Raw genomic sequence first — 23,905 nt, forward strand, 5'->3', positions numbered from 1 at the left:
ATTATAGATTCAATTCCCAAACAAGAATTGACAAATTATATGTATCCCAAGATTTAAAAATGAAAATATCACATTCTTCCATAATTCCCTGCCCCATATCTGATCGCAATTCACTTACTCTTAGAATTCAAATGAACTTTAAGAAACTAACACTTAGTAAAAGAATTCCTGCATATTTTACTAAATTAAAAGAGTTTAAGACTTGGTTAGATTTGGAAATAAAATATTATTTAGATGCTAATAATACTGGTGACGGAAATGTAGTTATTTTATGGGATTCACCAAAAGCATATCTTTATGGTAAAATAATTTCCTGGTGTAACAATAAAGTAAAAGAATGGGAGTCTGAATTAGTTAATATTCAAAAAGCATTATAGAAATTAACCTCAAGGATGTGCAGAACCTGGTTGAAAAAAAAAAAAAGAAATTGGAGAATTGAATAAAAAATACAATGACATTATAATGCATAAAACCAATCTGGCATTGGAAAAATTTAAATTAAATTCATACGCTGTTTCACCAAAATATATGCATAGCCTATCAATGAGATTAAAAAGGCAATCCAATACAAACAATATTACAAATATAATTCATGAAGGGGAAAACAAGAAAAATGTATCAGATATAGGTGATATATTAGATGCCTTCAAATTCCATTTCACAAAGCATTATAATATTAATGATTCTCTTCATAACAAAATAGATACAGGACTAGATTATACAAATTTAAGTAAAATGCCAGAGAGTTTAAACATAAATATTCAGAAACAAATAACATTTAAATAAAGGAAGGCAAAAATAACAAAGCTCCAAGCGTAGACGGAATCATTATAGAAATTTATAAATTACTTCCATCATCAGTCATAACAGTACTTCAGAGGGCATTAAATGAAATTTATCTATAAGGCATTATTCCACCTTCATGGAGATACACATTGATTACACCTATTTTAAAAGAAAATAAAAATCCCAACTTGTGTAGTTCATACAGGCCTATTTCACTTCTAAATAATGATTATAAAATGTTTATGTCTATTCTGGTTAACAGGATTAAAAAATCCCTAACTCAAGTCATTAATAAGGATCAAACAGTGTTAATTCACAATAGAAACACTCAAGATAACATACAAAGAATTTTAACCATTATAGATCTCTTAAAATGAGACAAAGCTGAAGCTTTAATAGTAACATTAGACATTGAAAAGGCATTTGACTCACTAAATTATGATTATCTTTTCAAAATACTACACATTTATAATTTCCCCTCAAGATTCATTAATTTAATAAAAAACATTTATGTGGATAATCTAGCTTATGTAAAATTAGGCCCTTTCACATCAGATGCGATTAAAATTACTAAGGGTACCAAACAAGGATGCCGTATGTCACCACTGTTGTATGCATTAGCAATTGAATGTTTTTCTTCCACTATTCATCTTAACCCTAAAATCAAAGGTATTGAAATTAATAACCACATTCATTCCAAAATTATGCTCTTTGCTGATGATATTCTACTCACTTTATTAAATTCAGAAGAGTCACTATGTGAACTAAATTTATTAGCTGAAAATTTTTATCCCATCTCAGGTTTAAAGATTAATGCTTCCAAATCATAACACATGCTACTAAATAATAAAAATAATTCAATTTCTAACATAAATCCAATTGTTGGGAAACATGTTTCTTCTCTAGATTACTTAAGAATTGTTTTATGTGAAACGTTAGAATTAACTCTATCTGCAAATCATAATAATATTCTGGGTACACTTAAATCATTAATAGTGAAATGGAATAAATTGTTCCTAACATTTGAAGACAGATTGCAGTTAATAAAGATGGCACTTCTCCCAAAGGTAAACTACATCGCTTTAGCAATACCTATTATGCCTAGTAAAAAAGTTTTAAAGGAATTAAATAGAATCTTTTTAATATTCTCTTGGTATCCCAAAAAAATAGGATTGCTTTCCTAAACCATATTTGACCCTGGGAAATGGGGGGGCATAAACTTTCCTGATTTAGAATCTTACATTAAAGCATCTATTCTTAAAACAGTTATAAATTGGATAGAGCCCAAACATTCTTCCACTTGGAAAACATTACATACTGCTATTTTTCAGGAAGAAAATAAATTAGCAAAAAATATACAACTGCTTGGACAGAGCAATGTACTCTGGAATATCATCTGTATCAACTTGCAGTACAATTTCACCAAGCCTACTGACCTAAATTATCTAAATTACATTTATAACACTTTCCAGAACTTCATAAACAATAATATTGAAATTAAATTATGGTTTCAGTTATTAACTCCTTTTAATATTACAAAAAACTTTGTTAATAACATTTCCATAAATACTCTTAACTCATGGAAAGGAAATAATTTCTCATGTTGGTATCAATGTATAGAAAATCTAACAGTCATGAATGTCAATCAGATAATTAATACATTCAATTTATCAAGTAGTGACTGGTTAGTTCTTAATAGACTGGTACCATATGTGCAAGATATGTGTAGAACAATAACAAATTCTTCATTTAACTCCATACCTAAATTTATATTTTATCTATATGAAGTATTATACAGAGACTTTAATTGGACAAATTTAACTTCAAAGTTATATAAAATTATTATTAGTTACAAAACAAATTCTAACCAGAAATTTTGGAATTTTATCAATAAAGATTATTCACTGTTGTTAACCAAGAAATCAAAAATAAACATATTATATTCTATTAAGTTAACTTCAAATATGCAAAGTTGGAGAATCTTTGCATGGAAATTCTTGCATAGAGCCTTTTAAAACCCTAATAAAATAGCTAAATTTAAAAATACTAATGAGGCAATATGCTGGAGATGTAATCTAAAATGTAATGCTGATTGGTCACATATTATATATGACTGTATTCATATTAAAAATTTTTGGGAGGATACTGGTAAATTTCTGCAAGTCATTTTTACTGACTCTTTTCATTTTGTCAAAGTCATTAATTCTTCTGAATAAAATTGAAACCACTACAATGAAAAAGAAGGAACTTTATCTTCTTTGGACTATAATGGCTATCTCAAAAATGCATCACTAGGAAATGGAACTCCAACAATTGATAATTTTCTCAGTCTGTTGAAAGAAGTAACACTGTTGGAAATTAAAGTCAAGGAAATGAGGATCTTTCCAAAGAAATGGATTAACAATCCTTGGGAGAAAGTTCTCTCCCTAATAGAGACACTCAAAATGGACACAATTTTATCTTCATAAGAAAAGAGGAAGCAAGAATGCAAGTTATAATTTGTTAATGCTTGTACAATAACCTTTATTATTTGTCTGTGTATCTATGATTGCATTCTTTTTGACTTTGTCTGACCTGAGGCCATTGTATATTCTGTAAATAGTTCATTCAATTCACTTTTATTTGATCTGTTATATTTACTATGTATTGTTTTAAAAAAAAGTTTTCTGAATAAAATTATTTGAACAAAAGAAAGGAATACATTGGGAAGCAGGTTGGCTGTTAGAGTTGAAGGTATCAGTCATTGGAGAAGTTTGTTAATTTAGATAGTAGGTATAGGTTTAAGGCTAAATGCTACTGGATTGGTGGCAGGGGTGGTGGGTAGAGTCAGTAGGCTGGTGATGATTTGGTCAAGTAGGAACAGGATGGAATTAGAGAAGTGTGAGTTGAATTGAGTGGCTATACTTTCAGTGGTGTTTGTGGTGGATGGGGTTATAGATAGATGAATGTTTTGGATTGAGAAGTTGATTTATAGAGGCCCAAAAGTTTGGGGGTTATTTTGATGTTTCTGTTGGGCTGTTGAATAGTATGCTTTTTGTATATTTTTATTTGTTTTTTGACTGTGTTTCTTAACTGTTGGTAGCTTTGGCAATTTGTTTGGTTTTTGGTAGCAAGATAATGGGACATTAGGACCATTCTCTATCTCATTGTTTCATAAGGAGTTTAGTTTGTTTTGTTAGCCGTGGGATAGCTTTAGTTTTTACATGAATTTTCCTTCTAGAGGCTACTTTATCTAAGATTTATAGGAATATGTTGTTAAAGTATTGAGTTGTATAATCTAATTGGAGGCATTTTAGTGGGGACCAGTTACATTGTTTCAAGAGGGAGTTAAAGATATCGGTGGAGAAATTCTTAGTGCTGCAAATGTGCTTGTAAGTGATGTTTTCTTTAGGGTTCACTTTGTGTCTGAAGATGTAAGTGGGTCTGTGATCATTGAGGGTGTCTGGGAGACATCCAGAGTGTTGACATATGCAGTGTCTATTAGTGAGAATCTAGTTGAGTGTGGATTATTTTTTGCTGTGTTTGTCAATTCTAATGGGGGTGGTATGTCTAAAGGTCAGTTCCCTGTGCTTTCTATTTCTATTAACCTGGTGAGCTTGGGCATCCTGGGGCAATGTAGCAACTGCCTCATGTACACTGACAACCCTCTCTTCTTACCTTCCAGCATTCAGACTTGTGAGAGATGCACTTATATATCCAAATTGGAAGCCACTCACTCTCCAGCTAAGGCCGGAATAGCTTGTCAAGGGAAGGTCAACACTTTGCACCACACCACATGGAACACATAGCCCTCTAGAACACACAACAGCAGTGCCTTCACATAAAAACACAAACCACACACCCACCTTAATGGAGGATCTCAAGAAAAATCTACCCAAACAGCAGACACCTCCAAGGCAGAAACTCACTTGACCACCACAACACAACACTAATCACAAGACACATAACTCTCCTAAACAGTGTGCCACTCAACTAAAGCCCCTAAGGCAAAACAGCATGCCCAACACACTTCACCACACCACTCTTCAAGATAAATAACTGATGTCCCACTCTCTAGGTTGAATAAGGAGAAACTAACAGTCAGCTGCCTGTCAGGTACCAGGATCCGCCACATAACTCACGCACTCTGGTCTCTCAACAACAGGTACAAATATGACTCTGTCATTGTACATGTGGGTGTGAATGACCTGAGACGTACCTCCCTTGACTACATGAAAAGAGACATGGAGGAGTTCTGAGATTATGTAGCCCAGGCGGGTATGACCCTACCCCTAAGAAGCCTCCTACCATCACCCAGAATGATACCACAGTACAAGAAGAAAATGATTGATTTCAACAATTGGCTAAGTTTTTGGTGTCATTCTAAGAGGATCCAGTATCTGTCTGCCTGGGATGACATGATTGACAGCCCCCGATGCTTTGCCAGAGATAGCATGCATCTGTCACCCCTGGGCTGACACTGGCCAGTGCTCTTGCCACCCCTATAGTGCCTTAAGTGGTGTTCCAAAGACCAAATCACCACCGTAACAGCTACAAACAAATGCAATCTGAGGGTCATGCCCCTCAATGCTAGAAGTCTAAATCTCAAAATGCACTCGCTCAAAGCACTCCTTAAAATGGAGAACACTGACATTTGTGCTGTAACAGAGACCTGGTTAAAGGCAACAGAAACCACCCCTGCACTACCAGGCTATAATTCATTCCACACCTTTCTGCCACAGAACTTGGACCAAAGCTCCAAAGTTGGTGGTGTTTCCATATTCATAAAGGATGCACACACCTCCAGACTGATAGCCCAACATAATGCATCAGAGATACTTCAGGTGCAGCTAGCATTGGTTAAGACAATGAATCAGGCCATAGCCTGCTATAGGTCCCCAACCATGACCCAAGACTCACACTCCACATTCCTAAGTACCCTGGAGAATATTAGGGTCGAACCTAACACCTCATACTGGGTGAATTCAACTACCCCTCCATTAACTGGGAAAACTACTCATGTACCAATACACTTGTCCAACATTTCCTGGAATTCGTTAATTCCAATGTCCTGGACCAGCTTGTTCTTACCCCCACTAAAGGTAGCAACATCCTTGACCTGGTCATTACAAACATGGGCGACCATTGCTCTATACCAATAGTCAACACCTCCCTGGTTAGATCCGACCACAAACTAATCACCTTGGAATTCCACATCCCTCCAACCCCCATCCCCCCACAAAGGTAACCACCATGAAAAACTTCTCCAAAGCTAACTTTGGGCTCCTGAAAACAGAGGTGGCTAACTTCACGCCACCCATGCAATTGGAGAACGGCTGCATGACCACCGAATCATACACTAAAGCCGTGTACGAACACGTACACAAATGCATGGATCTCGCCATACCCAATAGAGCCAAGACACTCTTCTTCAAAAAAGGAATCCAATCTGGTGGTCCCCTGCCAGAAATATACTCTACAACAGAAGGAGGAAACTGATGCAAAATAAGGTGAATTCCCAAGACTGGAAAAACTCCCTTATCAGCCTCAACAAAAAGTTGAGATCCCTCATCAAATCCACTAAAGCTAGCTATAAAAACAGAATTGCAGCAGATAGTAAAGACAACCACAAGGCCTTCTATAGTTATGTAATGAATCTCCACGGCAATACCGAGATTTGCTCGGAGCTGTTGCACAATGGAACCTCCTATACCGAGCCAACAGATATTGCCAATATACTGGCCAACAGATTCAGTGCCAACTTTACCCTCCCCAAAGGACCAATCACAATACCAGTAGATTGCCAGGCACCCAGTATTACTGCTGCACAGGTTAAAATAGCACAGTCCAAGTCCAAAAATACAGCTTCTATGGGACCAGACAATATCCTGGGTTGTGTTCTATATGAACTACAGAGTGAACTGGCACCTCACTTGTGTGCCCTGTTCAATCACAGCCTCAACTCAGGCTTTGTCCCTACCAAATGGCACACTGCTACAGTCATCCCTCTCCACAAAGGAGGAGTGACTGAAAACCCTGGGAACTATCCCCCCATTAGCCTGACAAGTTTGATATGCAAAGCTATGGAATGCATCATCATGGACCTAATAAACAAGGATATAGGGAATCTCCAAACTCTGAATCCCACACAGTTTGGTTTTCTGAAGGGTAGATCATGCCTGCTTAACCTGGTTGAGTTCTTTGTGTCAGTCACCAGAGCTGTGGATGAAGGCAACGTGGTTCATACAGCCTACCTTAATCTGGCCAAGGTCTTTTATACCATTCCCCACTCAGGAATCATAGAAAAACTCTCCAAGCTAGGCATCAACCCCCTATATCACTAGGTGGGTTGCAAACTGGCTCACAGATAGAACCCACAGTGTGAAAGTAGCTGACTCCAAGTCAGACTGCCTACCAGTCATGAGTGAAGTCCCACAGGGTTTGGTCCTGGGTCCTCTCCTGTTTGGTATCTACTTCTCTGAAGTCCAGGCCAACACAAATGGACTCTAGCTGACAAAGTTCACTGACGATTGCAAGTTTTGAGCCATAATTAACTTCCCAAGTGATATTGACATCCTACAGAAAGGCCTCACTGAGACCAACAACTGATGTCAGAGCCATGGCCTTAAGCTCAATGCCAAAATATGTGTCATCCCCTGTGAGAAAAACCCAGTTCCCATGAATTACCACATCAATGGTAGTCCACTGAACACAGGAGATGTCACAAGAGATCTGAGAACACAGGTTGACAGCACCCTCTCTTTTGACCACCACATTGCCACTGTAGTCAGAAAGTCCTTCTATGTGGCACATCTCATTACTAAGGGTTTTGCATCCAGGAATAAAGAGGTCCTTGTCTCCCTCTACGCTTCCCTCATTAGGCCAATCATTGAGTACAATGCCCCATTTGGCATTTACCTCACTAGACATCTGCAACACCCAAAGAGGCCGCAAAAGTACCTCACCAAGAAGATCCTAGGCCTTAAACACTTCCTATATGGATAGACTCAAAAAAACTCCAACTACTCTCTTCTCATATTGCCTACTTAGAGGCTATCTCTGCTTGACTTACAAATCCATGTCTGACAAGCTCTGTTAGAAATGCTACATCTAAAGAAATCCCAATCTCTCCACACTACATGCCCCAGAGTCCTCAACCTCATTACTTCAATCAACAGAACAAACTGGAGGGACAGGTTCATAAATCAGAGACTGCTCATGCTCTGGAATAGACTTACCATACATATCAAGCTGAGTGTCTCACTGGCCCTCTTCATGAGAAATCTTGATGAGTGTATGGGAAATAGGAAATTCATCCCGGGGAACACTCCAGTGGCTCTACTAGACAGAGTCACTGAAAACTAAGGTTGGGTGGCATGATGCCAGGGTAATCCTATGGGCTAGGCTTGTATAGGCTCCAGGGCCATTAGCCCAGTACACACCCATGAACCTATGATTTGTGTAAAGACATGGGTTTTCAGAGTAACAGGAAGACCAGCCTAGGTTGAAATCTCCAGCTATGATTGTTTCATGGTTAAAGGTCAGTGAAGCCCTATTAAGGAGATTTTCGATTATTATAGAATTGTTGCCTGAGGGAAGTAGACTGCAAAGATGATAATGTTTTTTATTGTTTAGTTATACTCTGGATACAAGTACTTCTGAGCTATTTGGATCAGAGGGATAGTCTGTTCATTCTATGCTGAGTGTGTCCTTATAGATAATTGCAATGCCACTGCCTCACTTGTTGATTCTGTCCAGTCTAAGAATACTGTAACCCTGAGTGAGAAGTTCACTGTCTTTGATGTGTGGTTTTAACCAGGTTTCAGTTAGAACGAGTATGTTGGGGATATATAGACTGAGGGTAGAGTGGAGTTGATTGACATTGTTTAGGATGCTCTTTAAGTTAATGTTTAAGATTTAAGGAGGTCAGAGCTGCTATGTGGGTGCTTCATGTAGTTATGTATGTTGTAGTTTTTATGTGGTAGAATCAAATAGTAGTCTGATCGCGGGCTAGGGATGGGGTGTATGTTACCAGATTGAAAGAGTAGAGATAGATTACATGGAAATAGCCTGACAAGTTTTGTGATTAACTTTAAAGATTTACTGAGCAAATGAAAAGTTGGATGGGAAGGAGAATACTTTATTGTGAAGAGTTCTGTAAGGGAGTAGTTGTACAGGTATTGTGATATTAAGTTTGTTGCTTAGGTAGTGTTGACTAATGTGGGAGAGGAGATAACTGAAATGTGTAACCTATGGAAGGAAGTAATTAGATACATAGCTATAAGAAAGGAAACTGACACTATGTGAAGAATCAACATTGTTAATGTTGCGGGGTTGTAGTAAGTTTGAATGTGGGTGTGGTCTGAGGTGTAGTGTGATAGAGAGAGTAGGTAGCTATTGGTTACCAGTAGTGAAGAGGTGGAGTAGTGATGAATCATGTTGATATAAGGTATTGGGTAACAGATGGGGATGAGGTGGTATGTGATTGGCTATGCCGAGGAGAGGGAGGAGGAAGGGGTGTAAAAATGTAATCAAAGTAGGGTAGGGTGGAAATATAGTTAGGGTAGGAGAGCGGAGTGAGTCTGAACAGAGTGGGTTGAGCCACCATGTGGACAAGGCAGCAAGAACAAAAAATAATCAATCAATCATCCAGCTACTGTAGCTAAAATGTGGGTGAGTAATGTGTGAGCCAAGTCAGTTTTAAACTGAGTACATATATATAATATGGATTCACATTAGAAGCTCGAAATACTGAAATATCGAATTTCAGTATTTCGAGCCCATAAAGTGGAATCCTGAGAAGAGCGAAAGCTCAGAAGTGCGAAATTCAAAACCTCGAATACCGGAGGTTTTGAATTTCATGCTTCTGAGGATTTGCTGTGGTTATGGATTCAGGTAAGTGTGTGTGTGTTAAGGGGTTTGGGTAGGGTCTGTGGTGTGTCAGTGTGTTTTGTTGCTGTAATGTGTGTGTGAGAGGAGAATGTAGCTTGTGTGGTGGTGTTTTGTGTGTGTTTGTATGTAGTGCGACCTCGGAGTGAGAATATTTAAGTAGGGGAGTGTGGAGGGCACAGCCCCCCATATGGGTGGTGCAGGGGGGCTTGTCCCCCTGCTTTTATGTAGTAGAGAGCTTGTGTTTGTGTGTGAGGAGGAATGTGTGTGTGTGTGTGTGTGTGTGTGTGTGTGTGTGTGTGTAGTAGAAGCACGAAATTCAAAATCTCTGGTGTGCGAGATTTTGAATTTTGCTGTGCTGCGTTTTCGTGGTTTTAAATTTTTGACTTTATAGCTTCGAAATACTGAATTTTGACATTTCAGTATTTCGAGGATATAAAGTGAATCCATATAATATATATATGTAGTGTGTGTGTGTGTGTGTGTGTGTGTGTGTGTGTGTATATATATATATATATATATATATATATATATATATATATATATATATATATACATGAGAAGGAGGATAGAGGTGTGACAGAGCAAGACGCAGAGGACAGGAAGAAATGGAAACAGATGATCCGCTGTCAAACCAAACTCAGCAAAGGAACAAACTGTGGAAAAAACAAACTGGATAAGCTCCAAACCAATGGGTTGTTCTATAATACGAAAGCACTCAATCCGAAAATCCAAAACTAGTAAACTTTTATTTAAGCATAATACAAAGGCTTTTTGTCGGAAACACTCCAACTTCATCAGAAACGGAAAACAGAGTCTCTCTCAAACAGTTACCTTATGTATAAAATTTAAAAAGATCACATGGTCTCTGTGTTGTGTCAGACTAAATACCAACACACCCACAAATACTAGATCGTATAATCTTCAAACGCTAGGTAAGCATACTAAAAGTTGAAATACAATCTATCGGTAAAAATGTTAAAATGTTTTAAAAAGAATCCCTATAAAATATAAAGACAAAGGCACACGATGTACCAGTGGAAATACACAAACAAATGTATAAAAACAAAAGTACGGCACAACATTAAACCCCTATAAATAAGGTGCTGTTGCTGAATAATACTGAGTAGGTCTAAGACTTACAACAGCAGACAACCCATGTAGTACCTACTGGGAAAAAATAAACACAAACTCTTTCTGTCCCAATATGAATACGCCCTAAGTGTATACTGAAAAAATAAAATAATAATAATAATAGGACTCTGCGAGCATACTAGATATGAAATGTCCACATATAAAGAAAATAAATCAATTTAATTAAACTACAGTAATGTACACTAGTGAGAACATACTACATGCATATACATTTCGTAACAGCACCAACTAATAAGACCTTGAAAAACAAGGTGACTAAGAAAAACTGAACTAACCCTGTACAAAAAGGTATATCACCATACTTCACAGGTGTCTTTAAAACCTGCTTCTCAGAAGATATGGCCTTTAAGGATTATGTATAAGGTATATAATAAAAACAAGTAAGGCAAGTGTGTGGATAGTCATGCACAAAACACATTCTCAGTGTCTTATTATCTATATTTATGGATGATATCACTAGAGGCCCATGTCTTCTTAGAATAGAAGCCCATGTGTTAGTCATTATATCCATCACAGAATATACACAAGTTACTCGAGTACATGACATGGCAAGTATTACACAGTTTATCTGTTGAAATCCTGTTATTATCTGACCAGTTGGTAACGAACAATTATTATGCATATCAAATGTACACAGGCAGCATACACATATATCATGACATATGAAGACAAGCTTGCCATGATACTGAGGTATGTACATTGACATGTGTTGATATTGCAAAACATGTGCTACACTATTAGACTACAATGGAATTAACAGCATAACACAATTACTGCAGTCTGTAGTGGGTAATAATTGACATATGCCTCACTACATTGACAGCCAGACTGTCTGAGAAAGTAACACTACCATTATGTTTCCTATGTTGTAGTGTGTCTCACACATTATGTCAAAGTGTTAATATGTGAATCAATGACAACTGTAACTCAAGTGTCTGTGTATGTAATGAGTAAAGTTAACAGCCCCCAAATAACCTATGTGTATTATGAATATACAGTATGATGAAAAAAGTGGGAAATATAAACAATATATCCAAATGAGATGAGCAATGCGACATGGTCACTGGCTGGCACAACAACATCAAACAGTTGGAATGAAATACAACACCCTAGAATAACTGGACAATCATAAACATGGTGACAGCATGTGACATATAAATCCTTAAGTTACTCTGAATATACATTACCGTCAACTAATGCGTCAATAGTCTACATACATTTTTAGTGATTCCTATCTATGTAACAGGCAAACATACATGAAAAATGTGAGTGGCTATAAGACAAAATACGTATAACATAAAAGTGAAATACAGTGAGCAGAATGTGTTCTCTGTCTTTTACATTAAATAAAATTACTGACTCTGCATATTAATTTATTGCTGTGTCACTTACATTACTTTACACATTGGAAGACCACGAAGCACAGACTAGAGGACCTTATATTCAAACATGCAACTCTCAACTATGTTCACACTATAACTCTGACACCTACTGCCTAGCTAATTCATGATTGCGATTGCATGGAGTAACTGCAGTTAAACAACTCAAGGTATGACTGTGAAGGGAAGGAGTGAAAACATGGATCGGGGCTTCCACATTACAAGATAGGTAAACTGCAGTCCAACATTCCCTATGTGTTGTGCATTTGGTAAACAAAACATGCAAGCTAGACTGCATGTCAGCACAGTTGTCATACCAAAAGAGCACAACTGGAACATTTCATAGCTCAGACTGTGGAATGTTTTCATAGAATAATAGGTGATCTAAACAGACAAATACACCAGACTTCCTGTTCATAACATACATTAACATGTAGGTTAGGTAGGAGGGCAGGAAAGGTCTAAACTGAATATATTGTTATATACCAAATCATACCTCACAAGAGTCCCTGATATTTGGGGATGTCCCTGATTTAGACTCAAAATATATATATCAGTCCCTCTCACTCCCTCCTAATATCACTAGGAGAAAGGTGGTGCATTGCACTTACTAAATTATGGCACAGGTATCCAGTAACTTAAGTTTGGAATCTGCATATCTCACATTCCTGTATACTGTCCCTGTCACTCATTAGTAGTAGTAACATAAAAAATCTGTCCCTGATTGTTACTGATCACTTCTGAATCACTCCATGATTATGGTGGGATGTAGACCTAACTGGTTGAGAGCTATGTTTCAAGTGTACAGGTGAAGCACCTCTCTATGGTCAAAGCCTTACACATAAAGCTTTAGTAACATAGCAGTTGTTACCGGAAAAATTATGGATAATGGGGATATTTGTAGTAATCCAACCAATAAATGCTAGAGGTGTAAGCATGTACAAACTAACTGTAAACATGAACAAGCTGATATCCATACAAGCATTTTGAAAATGTTTACACAGACAGGCGGACAAAAAAACAATGCAGCGTAAGCTTTCCCCCATGGATTTATCCATGATATATGAATATTGGCCTCTTGTTTAACTGGTTAAGCTAATACACAGCACAATACCTGCTCTCATAACAAACACCTGTCAGATGAGTGTTTTGGTATCCCTGTGGATGATGGAAAAATACACACCCATCTGACACTTAAATGCTCTAGGCCTTCATGATCCACACACACATACACACACACACACACACACACACACACACACACACACACACACATGGGTGTGTAACAACCAGATAGTATTAAGCTGTATAAAGTACATCTGCTAGTCATGCCAGCTGGCAGTGGTCTTACACTAATATTTTCAACAGAAAGGTATTTAGCAATACTGTGCATCTTCTAAAGCAGAGTTGACTAATGGAGGTTCATATGTCTCAGTATTCACACATACAGAAGTATACTGTATCATGGTTTCAGAGTATTGTGGATAATGGAGAATTGCATACTCATCCACAACATAAGTGCTATAGGTGGAGTTAAATATGGTACTGGTGGATATGTAAAATGATGTACTGTATACATTAGAAAAGAAACAGGTCTTATATTAAAAAAATAACCACTATGGGAATCAAAGCCATACTTAGGTGGGACAGTCATCTTGTCTTATTGTTTGATGAGCTATTTGATAGAACAGTTAAGTAGTGACTTTAAAAGGAATATTTATGACATATGAGTCACAGCTATATGTGCGATTTCCATAGGAATGTACAGATATACTGGAAATTATGACACTGTCTCCACACCTCGATGACCCTCCAATGAATAAATCAATGTCCCCCTGATGTAGATCATTATAACAGTGGTGAACCTGCACTCCAGTCTGGTAAATGGCAGTGTGATATTGGTGATCCTCTCAATCCGGTTCCAGATATCCATCATAACGAAGTTCCATGGTCTTGCTCACATGTGATAGTCCACTTCAGAGTAGATGATCAGCAGATGGGTGGTCTCCTACTTGGTCCACTTCAGCATCCAGACCTTACTGAGGTCTCATCTTATTAGCCACATCAACAATGATCTTAAGTTTATCTAACTTCCAAAAACTTTTCACTGTTGTCCCAGTCAGTTTACAGGTAGCAATGGTCTGATCTGTAAATGTGTCAAAATCACATTTTAAAAGTGGCACTTATAGGATGGTATCACATCATTAGAGGGTAATGAACTCATGCTAAATATGCTCCCGTTTAAGGATACTTAATGGGTACTTGCACAGAGCACCTTCTTGTCATGCCAAGCTATTGGTTTAAGAACTGAATTTCAATAATTTATATGGGCTTGTGCAAATGGGATTCCAAAACTTTTAATGTTAATGGATGTCATAAATTATTTATGGCACAAATGGGACTTAAAAGTTACATGCACATAGCTGGTCTTACTTTCAGGTATACCTGGTTGTAGGCAATTTCAAAGGTAATGAGGAACCTGCTAGCATTGCTGCGGTGGGATATATTTCTCTCCTTATAGACCTATGTTATTATTACTCATTAGAAATTTATTTGTACATGGCTAAATTAATGTTTTTAGGAAAATTTGTCAGTAATACAAAATTTATGTGACATACTGGAGGGGTATAGGATTGACCACTATACATACAGGTGGGTACATCTGCATAACTGACAAGCAGGAATTCCATATATGTACTTGTACAGATAAATGTACAGAGCCCCAGTGAATATCATGGACTCCACGTATGCAGTTGTACAGATAAATTTACAGACCCCCCCCAGTGAACACTACATAAGGATGCACTGACACAACATTCATATATATTGCTGGTGACCCTGTACATTTTGTGGTACACGTATGGAAACCGACATGTTCTGAGAGCATCCATACATTGCATGTTCATTGATTATGCTGTGGATATTCATTGATGATTAGTAATAGATGTACTATAAATAGTGCCACAATAAATATATATCCATATACATGTCTGGTTACCTTATACTGCCTGTGGTATGCTTATGGGCAATGAGGCTTTCCGATGTTTTCCGTAAGTTGAACAATTGCTACTGTACATACACTTTCTGATAAGAGTAATACAGTAGTAATTGTTACTAAATTTCATCTCATACAAATGAAATGGGGATAGCATTGACTGTTTACTGTTGATTGTGTTGATATATAGCTGTTCGTGTATAACACTTCACGTTACTATGGCTGCGAGTATCCACTATGTTTTGTAATGTCAGTCTGACCCTGTGGTGATGATGAATGCTGAGCAGACTACTGACAATATCATCTGTCTGCAGTTGTTGTGAAATCGGATGCCTTGGAAGTCTGTCACTTGTACTGACCTAGGTGACACCATTCAGTACATGATACCTTAGCCATACTTTACACTGTGATATGTTACTTGTGATATTGACAACAGTTTTGCAGTATGTCCTGATTTGCTTTCCTGTTTGCATCATTTGCTAAGGGAGAGATAAGAATGGGGTTCACAAAAGTATGTCCCTTGTTGTCTACCATAGATGCACATGCACTACTATGAGTCTGTGTCCATATCTGTGTCACTTGTGGCCTAAGTTGATGGTTTCTCTCATGGTTGCTTTGTAAATGATCATACTGTTATATATTATAAGTTCATAGAAGATTACTAGGCTAACGGTTCAAAAGCCTATAGAAGGCTAGCCTTATTTATCCCAAGTTGCCCCAATTGTTGGTGGTTAGGTAAGTGAAGTTAACAGATGTAAGGGTCTATGGCAGTTATACTGACTACCACTGTCCAGGAGGGAAATAGGCATACCACTCCAGGAGTGAATTTGTGTTCAACCATCCACTGATCAAAGTTGTGTTTTAAGAGGGTTAGGGTGGGGCTGTGTTTCATGTGAATTGGAAGCTTGTTGCAGAAAAGTGGCAGTCTCTGTGAGATGTATTTATTTCTCCAGCATGATCTGTTCATGTCAGAGGCTAGGTTATACAGGGCATTGGTGTACATAGGAATCCATATTATCTGCATTCAAGGAGGCTTTGAAACCTCTTATACCATCACTTAGTAGCAGTTAATTTGTCTTTGAAAAATTCTTAAATGTTTTTGAGCATCATGACGTACCTGGTCTTATATCGAACAAGACTGATTTATGGTCTGATCTTACCAGGGAGGACATCATACGGGGGGGGGGGGGGGGGGTACAATGTTCTTCCATGTTAGTGATTACCATGTCCAGGACTTTTGAGTTTTTTGAGGGAGTGCTGACTAGTTGTTCCAGAGCATTTGTTTTGACAAAGTCCAAGAACCACTGAGCCAGCATGTTTGAGGTCATGTATGTTTTCCAGTCGATGGTAGGATAATAAAAATCAACCATGACTAAGGTGTTGGGCTGTATGGGAAGTGACCAATAAACACAGATATGTGGTATGCTTTTCTTGTTTCATGATGGGGGACTGATAGCTAGCTATGATGTGGAAGGGGGCTTTGTATATAGTTAGTTGGATATGGAATAACTCAAGATAGTCATACTGTTTGACCAGTCTCAAGGTGTACTTATCCTTAGTGAAGATGCATACACCTCCTCCTTTGGTTCTTTCATGTTCAGTTTGTGGTCTGAATGCATGGAAGGCCCTGTAGCCTTGCACGGCTATGGTGTTATGTCTGACACTCAGTATGTAAAGCTACTGGGTAATTGCCATTAGATGCAGTCTATGCTGCTGTTGCTGGGGGGCAACACCTGAACATCAGTGTTTAAACTGTGTATATCTGTATGTGTGACTTGATATGATGCAAAGGTGTGTGTCAGACACTGCCATGTTGCCTGAGCCAGGACATGCAGTCATAAACTCTGTCATCCACACCTTTCATTTATCCCATGTTGTCCTGCTTCTCATCTGATAGCTGCAGAATGTCATCTTCATACATCTGGGGTTCTTGGTTTAGGTCACCCACACCTGCAGCAGGCAGATTGCCATGTGTGTGTGTTAGCATATTGTGCAGCATGGCACATGCAGTAATTGACTGTGCTGCCTTTTCAGGTGTGTATTGCAGTGCACCCCTGGATGTGTCCAGACATCTGAATATGGCTTTCAGTACAAAAAACACATGATCCATGGTGTTTCTTGCCATGGTGTATGCGCTGTTATAGGGTTCCTCTGCAGTGTTGGAAGGTTTTCTGTACAAAGTCATAAGCCATGACTCAAGTGGAAAAACACAGTCACCTGTTGTTAGGGGGACACATAAGTTGTCATCATGCATAAGGTTGACAGGGATGTATTTAGCTTATATCTTAGCTGTGTTCTTGCACTTACCCAGTAGTAGTAGTAATCCCTCAGGTATTTCACCGTGTTGGAATGCAGCCCTCATACTACTTTCCCCTCCATACGGTAGCTCTGTGGATGCTACCAGGGTATGTAACCATGATATTAGTTATGTTGCCATCTGTTGTGCACACCACCTGACACCTCTTTCTACTTCTGTATCTTTCTGATTATGATTACATGGATGTCTTAATAGGGATGTGGGCATAGTCTATTGCACCAAGACCATGGGAAAATGGTGATGTTATAGAAATGGTGTATGACATTTCACTGCTCCATGGGTGGAGATGAGAAGTGCATATGCTCATCTACCTTGGTGCAGATTGCTGCCATGAATTGTGCAAAGATGTGTGTGGCAGCTGTCTGTGACATTCCTACAGCATCTCCCATATGTTATTTGAATGCCCCATGTGGGGTTCATATGTTGCAAACAGCTTGCACCAGATGTCTGTCTAAAAAGTACCTGTCAATAATTTCTTGATCTGATAGTCGGCTTAGCTGTAGACTGATTGTCTGTCTAGTTGTCTGCCCTCTAGGATGCATAGCCATATTATTGTTTATTATGACAACCTGTTGCAATTCATTCACGCAAGTTGAATTTTTTTTTTTATTTTTTGCTCAGTATTGCTACGGATTTCATAGCATTCCGTGGGTGATATCTTCCTTTCGTTGAGACATAGTCTGGCATTTGTTGAGGATTTTGGAAACAGAGTTGGCTAAACACTTTGTTGCATTTAAGTTGCATTGGGCTCGCACATTGTGTTTTAGTATCTGATGGGCATGCGTGGAGTCTGTAATTATCCTATGCTGTATAAATAAGTACTCAGACTGATTACGGAGTGTCTTCTAAAATGGTGTCCACAGCTAGTGCACCGAAGTCTTCCTTCAGAATGCTGTGCTGTCCACAACTATCTTTTGGAAACCAGACCAGTGTGCCAGGCTCATGTTTTAAAAATGAGCACATATATTACAAGGATTTAAGAATAGTGGCACTGGGAGACATTCATTATATGCATCAAGTAATATGTTTCTGCTGCAGAATGAGACGCTCTGCAGCTTTCTTGTGGTTGACAGACTTTGGGTTTACATATAAAACTTTTTGTAAACAACATTATGTGACACCTTTTCAGCAAAGGATAACAAAAAGGCACCACAGTGAAGAATAGGGACTCTTTTATAACAATTTAAGTTAACTTGCATTGTTATTAAAAATAGTTCCTATTCTTCACTATGCTGCCTTTTTGTTATTCTGGACTGTGGTGTGCTTTTGGATTCTTGGACATTTTCAGCAAATGCCGTTCTTGTTTTATCTTCACTACTTAAGGATTGCTTGACTGTTTCAGATATATAGGCAAAGAATTAACTAAGAAAAACTGTGTGGTTAACTATGAGTAATAAATACAGTTTGTATTTAGCTTTCTTATTTGACATCTTCTGCCATCTGTCCTTGAGTATAAACTTTTGTCAGGTAAAAATTATGCCTTGTTTTACTGAGGTTGTGCAGCACCAATATGAGAAATATCACATTTTCTCTTTGTATGCAAAAATGGAGTAAGCTGTTCCATAACTTTTATCTACTAAGATTTATCTTGTGTTGGCTTATAAATCCACACTAAGAGTCCTTCCACTCAACCTAAATTACTTGAACTTCCTTTTAAAACTACTGCATGCTGATTTTAGATTTGTGGGTGTCTGATTTTCAAAGTAAGTTATAGTCTCCTATATTTACAGTCAGAAGCCAGTGAAATATTATCAATAAGACCTGGCACCTGGAAAATGTCACACAAGAGCACAATTGACAGGAATAAACCTAACAAAAATGAACACCACACTGGACTGTGGGCTATGCTTATCGCAGCTGCCTTAAAAATACAACATGATAGATGTGAAGGTTAGTAATATGCAGTATAAAACATAAGTACTTAAGGCATATGGTAACTTTAACCTTGAGTATGTAGGGCATGCATTCATTGTGTAAGTTTGAAAAAAGATGTCCTCTCGATTTTGTTTGATTGTAAGCACAAGGCTTTGGAAGATTTGGAAATGCAGCTAGGCAAAGCAAAATGATGGGCAGACATTCAGGCCTTGAACAGATGCTATGCTAGGACTTGTATATCTGTATCTGTATCTATATCTGTAGCTATATCTGTATCTATATCTATATATATAGCTATATCTATATATATATATATCCATATCTATGTCTATCTTTCCACCTATTTTCTTATATTTTTTGTTTTTGTTTAACTGTACCAGAGTAAAATGAAGGATCCCCTACCTGCATCCAATATCCCTTTCATTCCATGGGGCCAAAAACTAAGCATACACAGGTTAGGTAAGATCCATACAGAACACTCACTCCTGCTTGGGTAACCCATTTGGTCCATTGGTTACACAGCAACATGCAAAGCAACCCCCTCCATCATGGTGACACTTTGAGCTTTGTTACTGCTGACTTGGAATAGGGAGATCGCCTCTTCATGTTGCCTTGTTTACATCCAGATGCACTCTAGTAGCATGTATTGACAGGCCCCTGCTCCATGGGGGGGGGGGTGACACATACTAATCTCAGTAGGTGCTACCCATGTGATGGGAGCCAGAGCCACTTCCCTCCCATCAGGATGGGTGAGCTAGCAATGTCTGATGACTGTTTCTTTCATAGCTAGGATTTCAGGTGTCTGAGGTGCCAGTAGGCATCAGATTACGTGGGCTGTGGTCAGGGCCTTATCACTCTACCCCAATGTATCTAACTATGGTTGATATCTTCATGTTATATGTGCCTGATTTTTTTGCACATTCTTTTGGTCTCTGTAGATTAGAGTGCACATGCTGTGTACTGTGTCTTTAAGAAGCATGTCAAAGACATAATGTGCATGTATAAATACCAAGCACATGCCATTTCTATTGCCATTCTGAGAGTAAGCATGTATGATTCCAGCAGTTAGTTTGTATACAAGTTACTTAAGTTAAAGTCAGTTAACACCTATCATGATGTGTTTGTATAAAATAAAGCTGCTTGAACAGAACCCACAAAGACTCTTCTATTGTGTTCAAAGTAGGAGAGCGACATGGTGTCAGAACCGGCATCGCAGAGAATAAGATTCAGAGCCATGAGGTGCAGAGATGACAGTGAAGGTAAACTAAGAGAAACGAGTACAAAAAAGAGCCAGAAAAGAAGTAAAGGTAATGAGAATACACACAAACTACTTGTTTCATAAAAAAGAACAAAACGGGGGAGTACAAGCGCACAAAACACATTATTAAACAAGCAGGAGACACAAAGGGTTTATTAACTAAGGGAAATGTTTAAAACAAGACATTTGACAAACGATTATCACAAAAGCAAAACGAGAATATTTAAGGCAGAGCAGGCATGTTTAGAGTAAAACGAGCGCAAGAAAAGTACAACAGGCATGAAAAGAGATTAAATTAGCAAAATGAATATAATAAGGGCTAAAAGGGCACATTAAGCATAAATAAAACAATGTGACTGCATGTTTTTGGTAAAGAACTTTGTTTTGGCATAACTACGACTTTGTATTGTATCGAGGGCATAAATAAAGTTATTCAAAGTATCTCAAAGTTTGTAAAAGTGCTTACAGTGTGTGCCTATTATTGAGTATGTATTCTGAAGAGTTTATTTGTGTGCAAAGTGCAACTATTTTGTGAAGTACAGTCAAAGTACAACCATTTCAAAAAAGTTTCTTGTGCTGGGTGTGTATATTCGTAAAGTGGCACCATTACAGAGTATTTCTTGCACTATAAAGAGTTGCCTAGCAAGGTACCACCATTTTGGGGAAATTTCAGTGTGCTGTGTACAGTTTATTCACAAAGTGCAATTACTTTGAAATGTTATTGACTCTGAGTTTCTCTTTCCCAGTTGTCACATTGTAAAGTTATTTGAAATGTTTCTTAAAATAATAATAAATTATATTTGCAAGACAACAATTTCAAGAGTGTTACAGTGCCCTAGAGACTTATTTTGCAAAGTCCGGTTACATATTGGCTTGCATTGCACAGTTACTTGATATGTTTCTTGTACTGATGAGGTGATTTCTTGCAATACAGTAATTTCAGAGTATTACCGTGCCCAAGAGAGACTTATTTCACAATGTTCAGTTATTCAGAGGCTAGTTGTGCTATTGTGCAAAGTTACAAATACTGGCATAAATTTCTAGTATATGTGTATGTGTATGTGTTTGTGGTTATTTGCAAAACCCTTCACTGGTATGTGTTAATATGGCAGATGGATTTTGAAAGCCCTTACCACTTGTATTTGATCAGAATATTGCAGAGCATTGGAGAATATCTGAGCAAGGGTATGATATTTTTATAGAAGCAGCTTATTCAGATAAAGATGCATGCAACAAGGCATTCATTTTGTTGAACCTAACTGGGTCAGAGGCCATAGAAAGAGAGTGTTCATTTGTGTATTCACCAACAGTATATGAGGGAGAAGGTGAAAATTGTCATACTGTTGCACAGGCTGAATCACGGGAAGACCCTGAGTGTCTGAAGCACAAGTTCAGAGAAATGTGTAACCCCAGACGAATATTCCATTAGAGAGAGGCATTTGTTTTACACGAGATATCAGAAACCTGGGGAAACTTTTGCAGCTCATATAACTGATCTGAAAAACAAAGTTAAAATGTGTTGGTTTGGTGACCTAAAAGATGAATTAATAAAGGACAGGCTTGTGTGTGGTATTAATAATGCTGCTGTGAGAAAGATCTTGCTTTGTGACAGTGATTTGACATTGAGTAAAGCCATAGAGATTTGTCAAATCCATGAAGTGACAGAAAAACACACAATATGCTTGCTATGCAACACGTGGCAAACAGAAATAGGCCTAAGCACATGGCAGCCACAGCTCCTGCTGACTCACCAGGGAAACCACGTAGCTTTCCAGCAAGTTCTAAGAATAGTTCAGTTAAAGTTAAAGAAGGATCCTCACTGCAATACAGGTGTGAATCAGCAAAACCCAAGTCCAACTTTATTGTTAACTGTCGCAGTTGTGGTGCTACTCATGAGTCTAAAAGAGGGAAATGTTCAGCATTTTGTCAGCAATGTAACAAGGTAAAAAATGGAAGCATTTTCAAAAGTTTTGCAAATCAAGTAAACCTCACAGAGTTGTAAAGAAAGATCAAACAATAAAAGCAAGTTGATCAAATAGAGACACAGCAGTCAGCTTTCTGTGTAGATGGTCTATCGGTAATTGGTTAAAGAGCTGATGCAGTGAATTTATTGGCAAAGAACTGAGTGTTTTGTACTGTCCAGATCAATGATAAATCCACAGATCTTAAAGCAGACACTGGTTCAAGGTGTAATGTTATTCCAGCAGACACATTTGCTAAAGTGAGCACTAATGAACAACTCAATGTGGCCAGTAGTGCGAAACTTGTCGCTTATGGAGGTGAAGAAATTCAAACCAAAGGCTCAGTGATGTGTTCATGTTATTTAGTCAAGAACTGTTACAGCTTGTTATTCTATGTAGTTTGAAGAACAGTACAATCTTTACTGGGTCTCATAGATAACTTGAGAATGAATATGCTTTCTTTTACCAAAGAAGTTCATCTCATAAGTGCATCTCCTAGTTCTAATTTTTCAAAAGCCATTTTCTCAGTGTATGCTGATGTTTTCAATGACAAGTTGGGCAAACTTCCAATTGTGTATTCCATGAAGTTAGACCCATAGGTCACTCCAGTAGTCAGACCGGCAAGAAGAGTTCAGATAGCTATGCAGGATAAATTCAAGGCTCAGAAGGATAAAATGATGCAACAAGGTGTAGTTTGTCCACTTACAAAACCAACTGAATGGGTGTTGTCTATGGTAGCAACTCACAAAAAAGGCTCAGATGAAATCAGGATATGTACTAACCCAAGAGATTTGAATAAAGCATTGAAAAGGCCATATCATCCAATTCGCACAGTCAAAGAGGTTGCAGCTCTAATATTGAATACTACTGTTTTTTCTGTCTTGGATGCAAAAAGTTCATTTTGACAAGTGATGCTTGATTGCAAACCCTCATTACTAACCACTTTTGCTACCCTGTTTGGCAGATACAGATTCCTTAGGATGCCATTTGGAATAAATTTTGCAAGTGAAGTCTTTCAGCGTGTAATGGAGCAAATGTTTTCAGGTTATCCTTGTGCCATAATAGTAGACAATCTATGACTTGGAGGCAATGGTGAAGCAGAGCATGACAGAAACCTAAAGAGAGTTCTAGACAGAGCATGTGAAGTGAACTTGAAGCTCAGTCCTCTGAAGTGCAAATTCAGGCTACCAGAAGTTACATATGTAGGTCATTTACATACCAGTACTGGCTTCAGACCAGACCCAACTAAGCAAGCAGCTATCCTTGAAATGTCAGCACCAGACAATATTCAAGCTCTACAGCATTTTCTAG

The sequence above is a fragment of the Protopterus annectens genome, chromosome 2.part0 (genome assembly GCF_019279795.1).
Source record: "Protopterus annectens isolate FY-2018-M chromosome 2.part0, PAN1.0, whole genome shotgun sequence".
Lineage (NCBI taxonomy): Eukaryota > Metazoa > Chordata > Ceratodontiformes > Protopteridae > Protopterus > Protopterus annectens.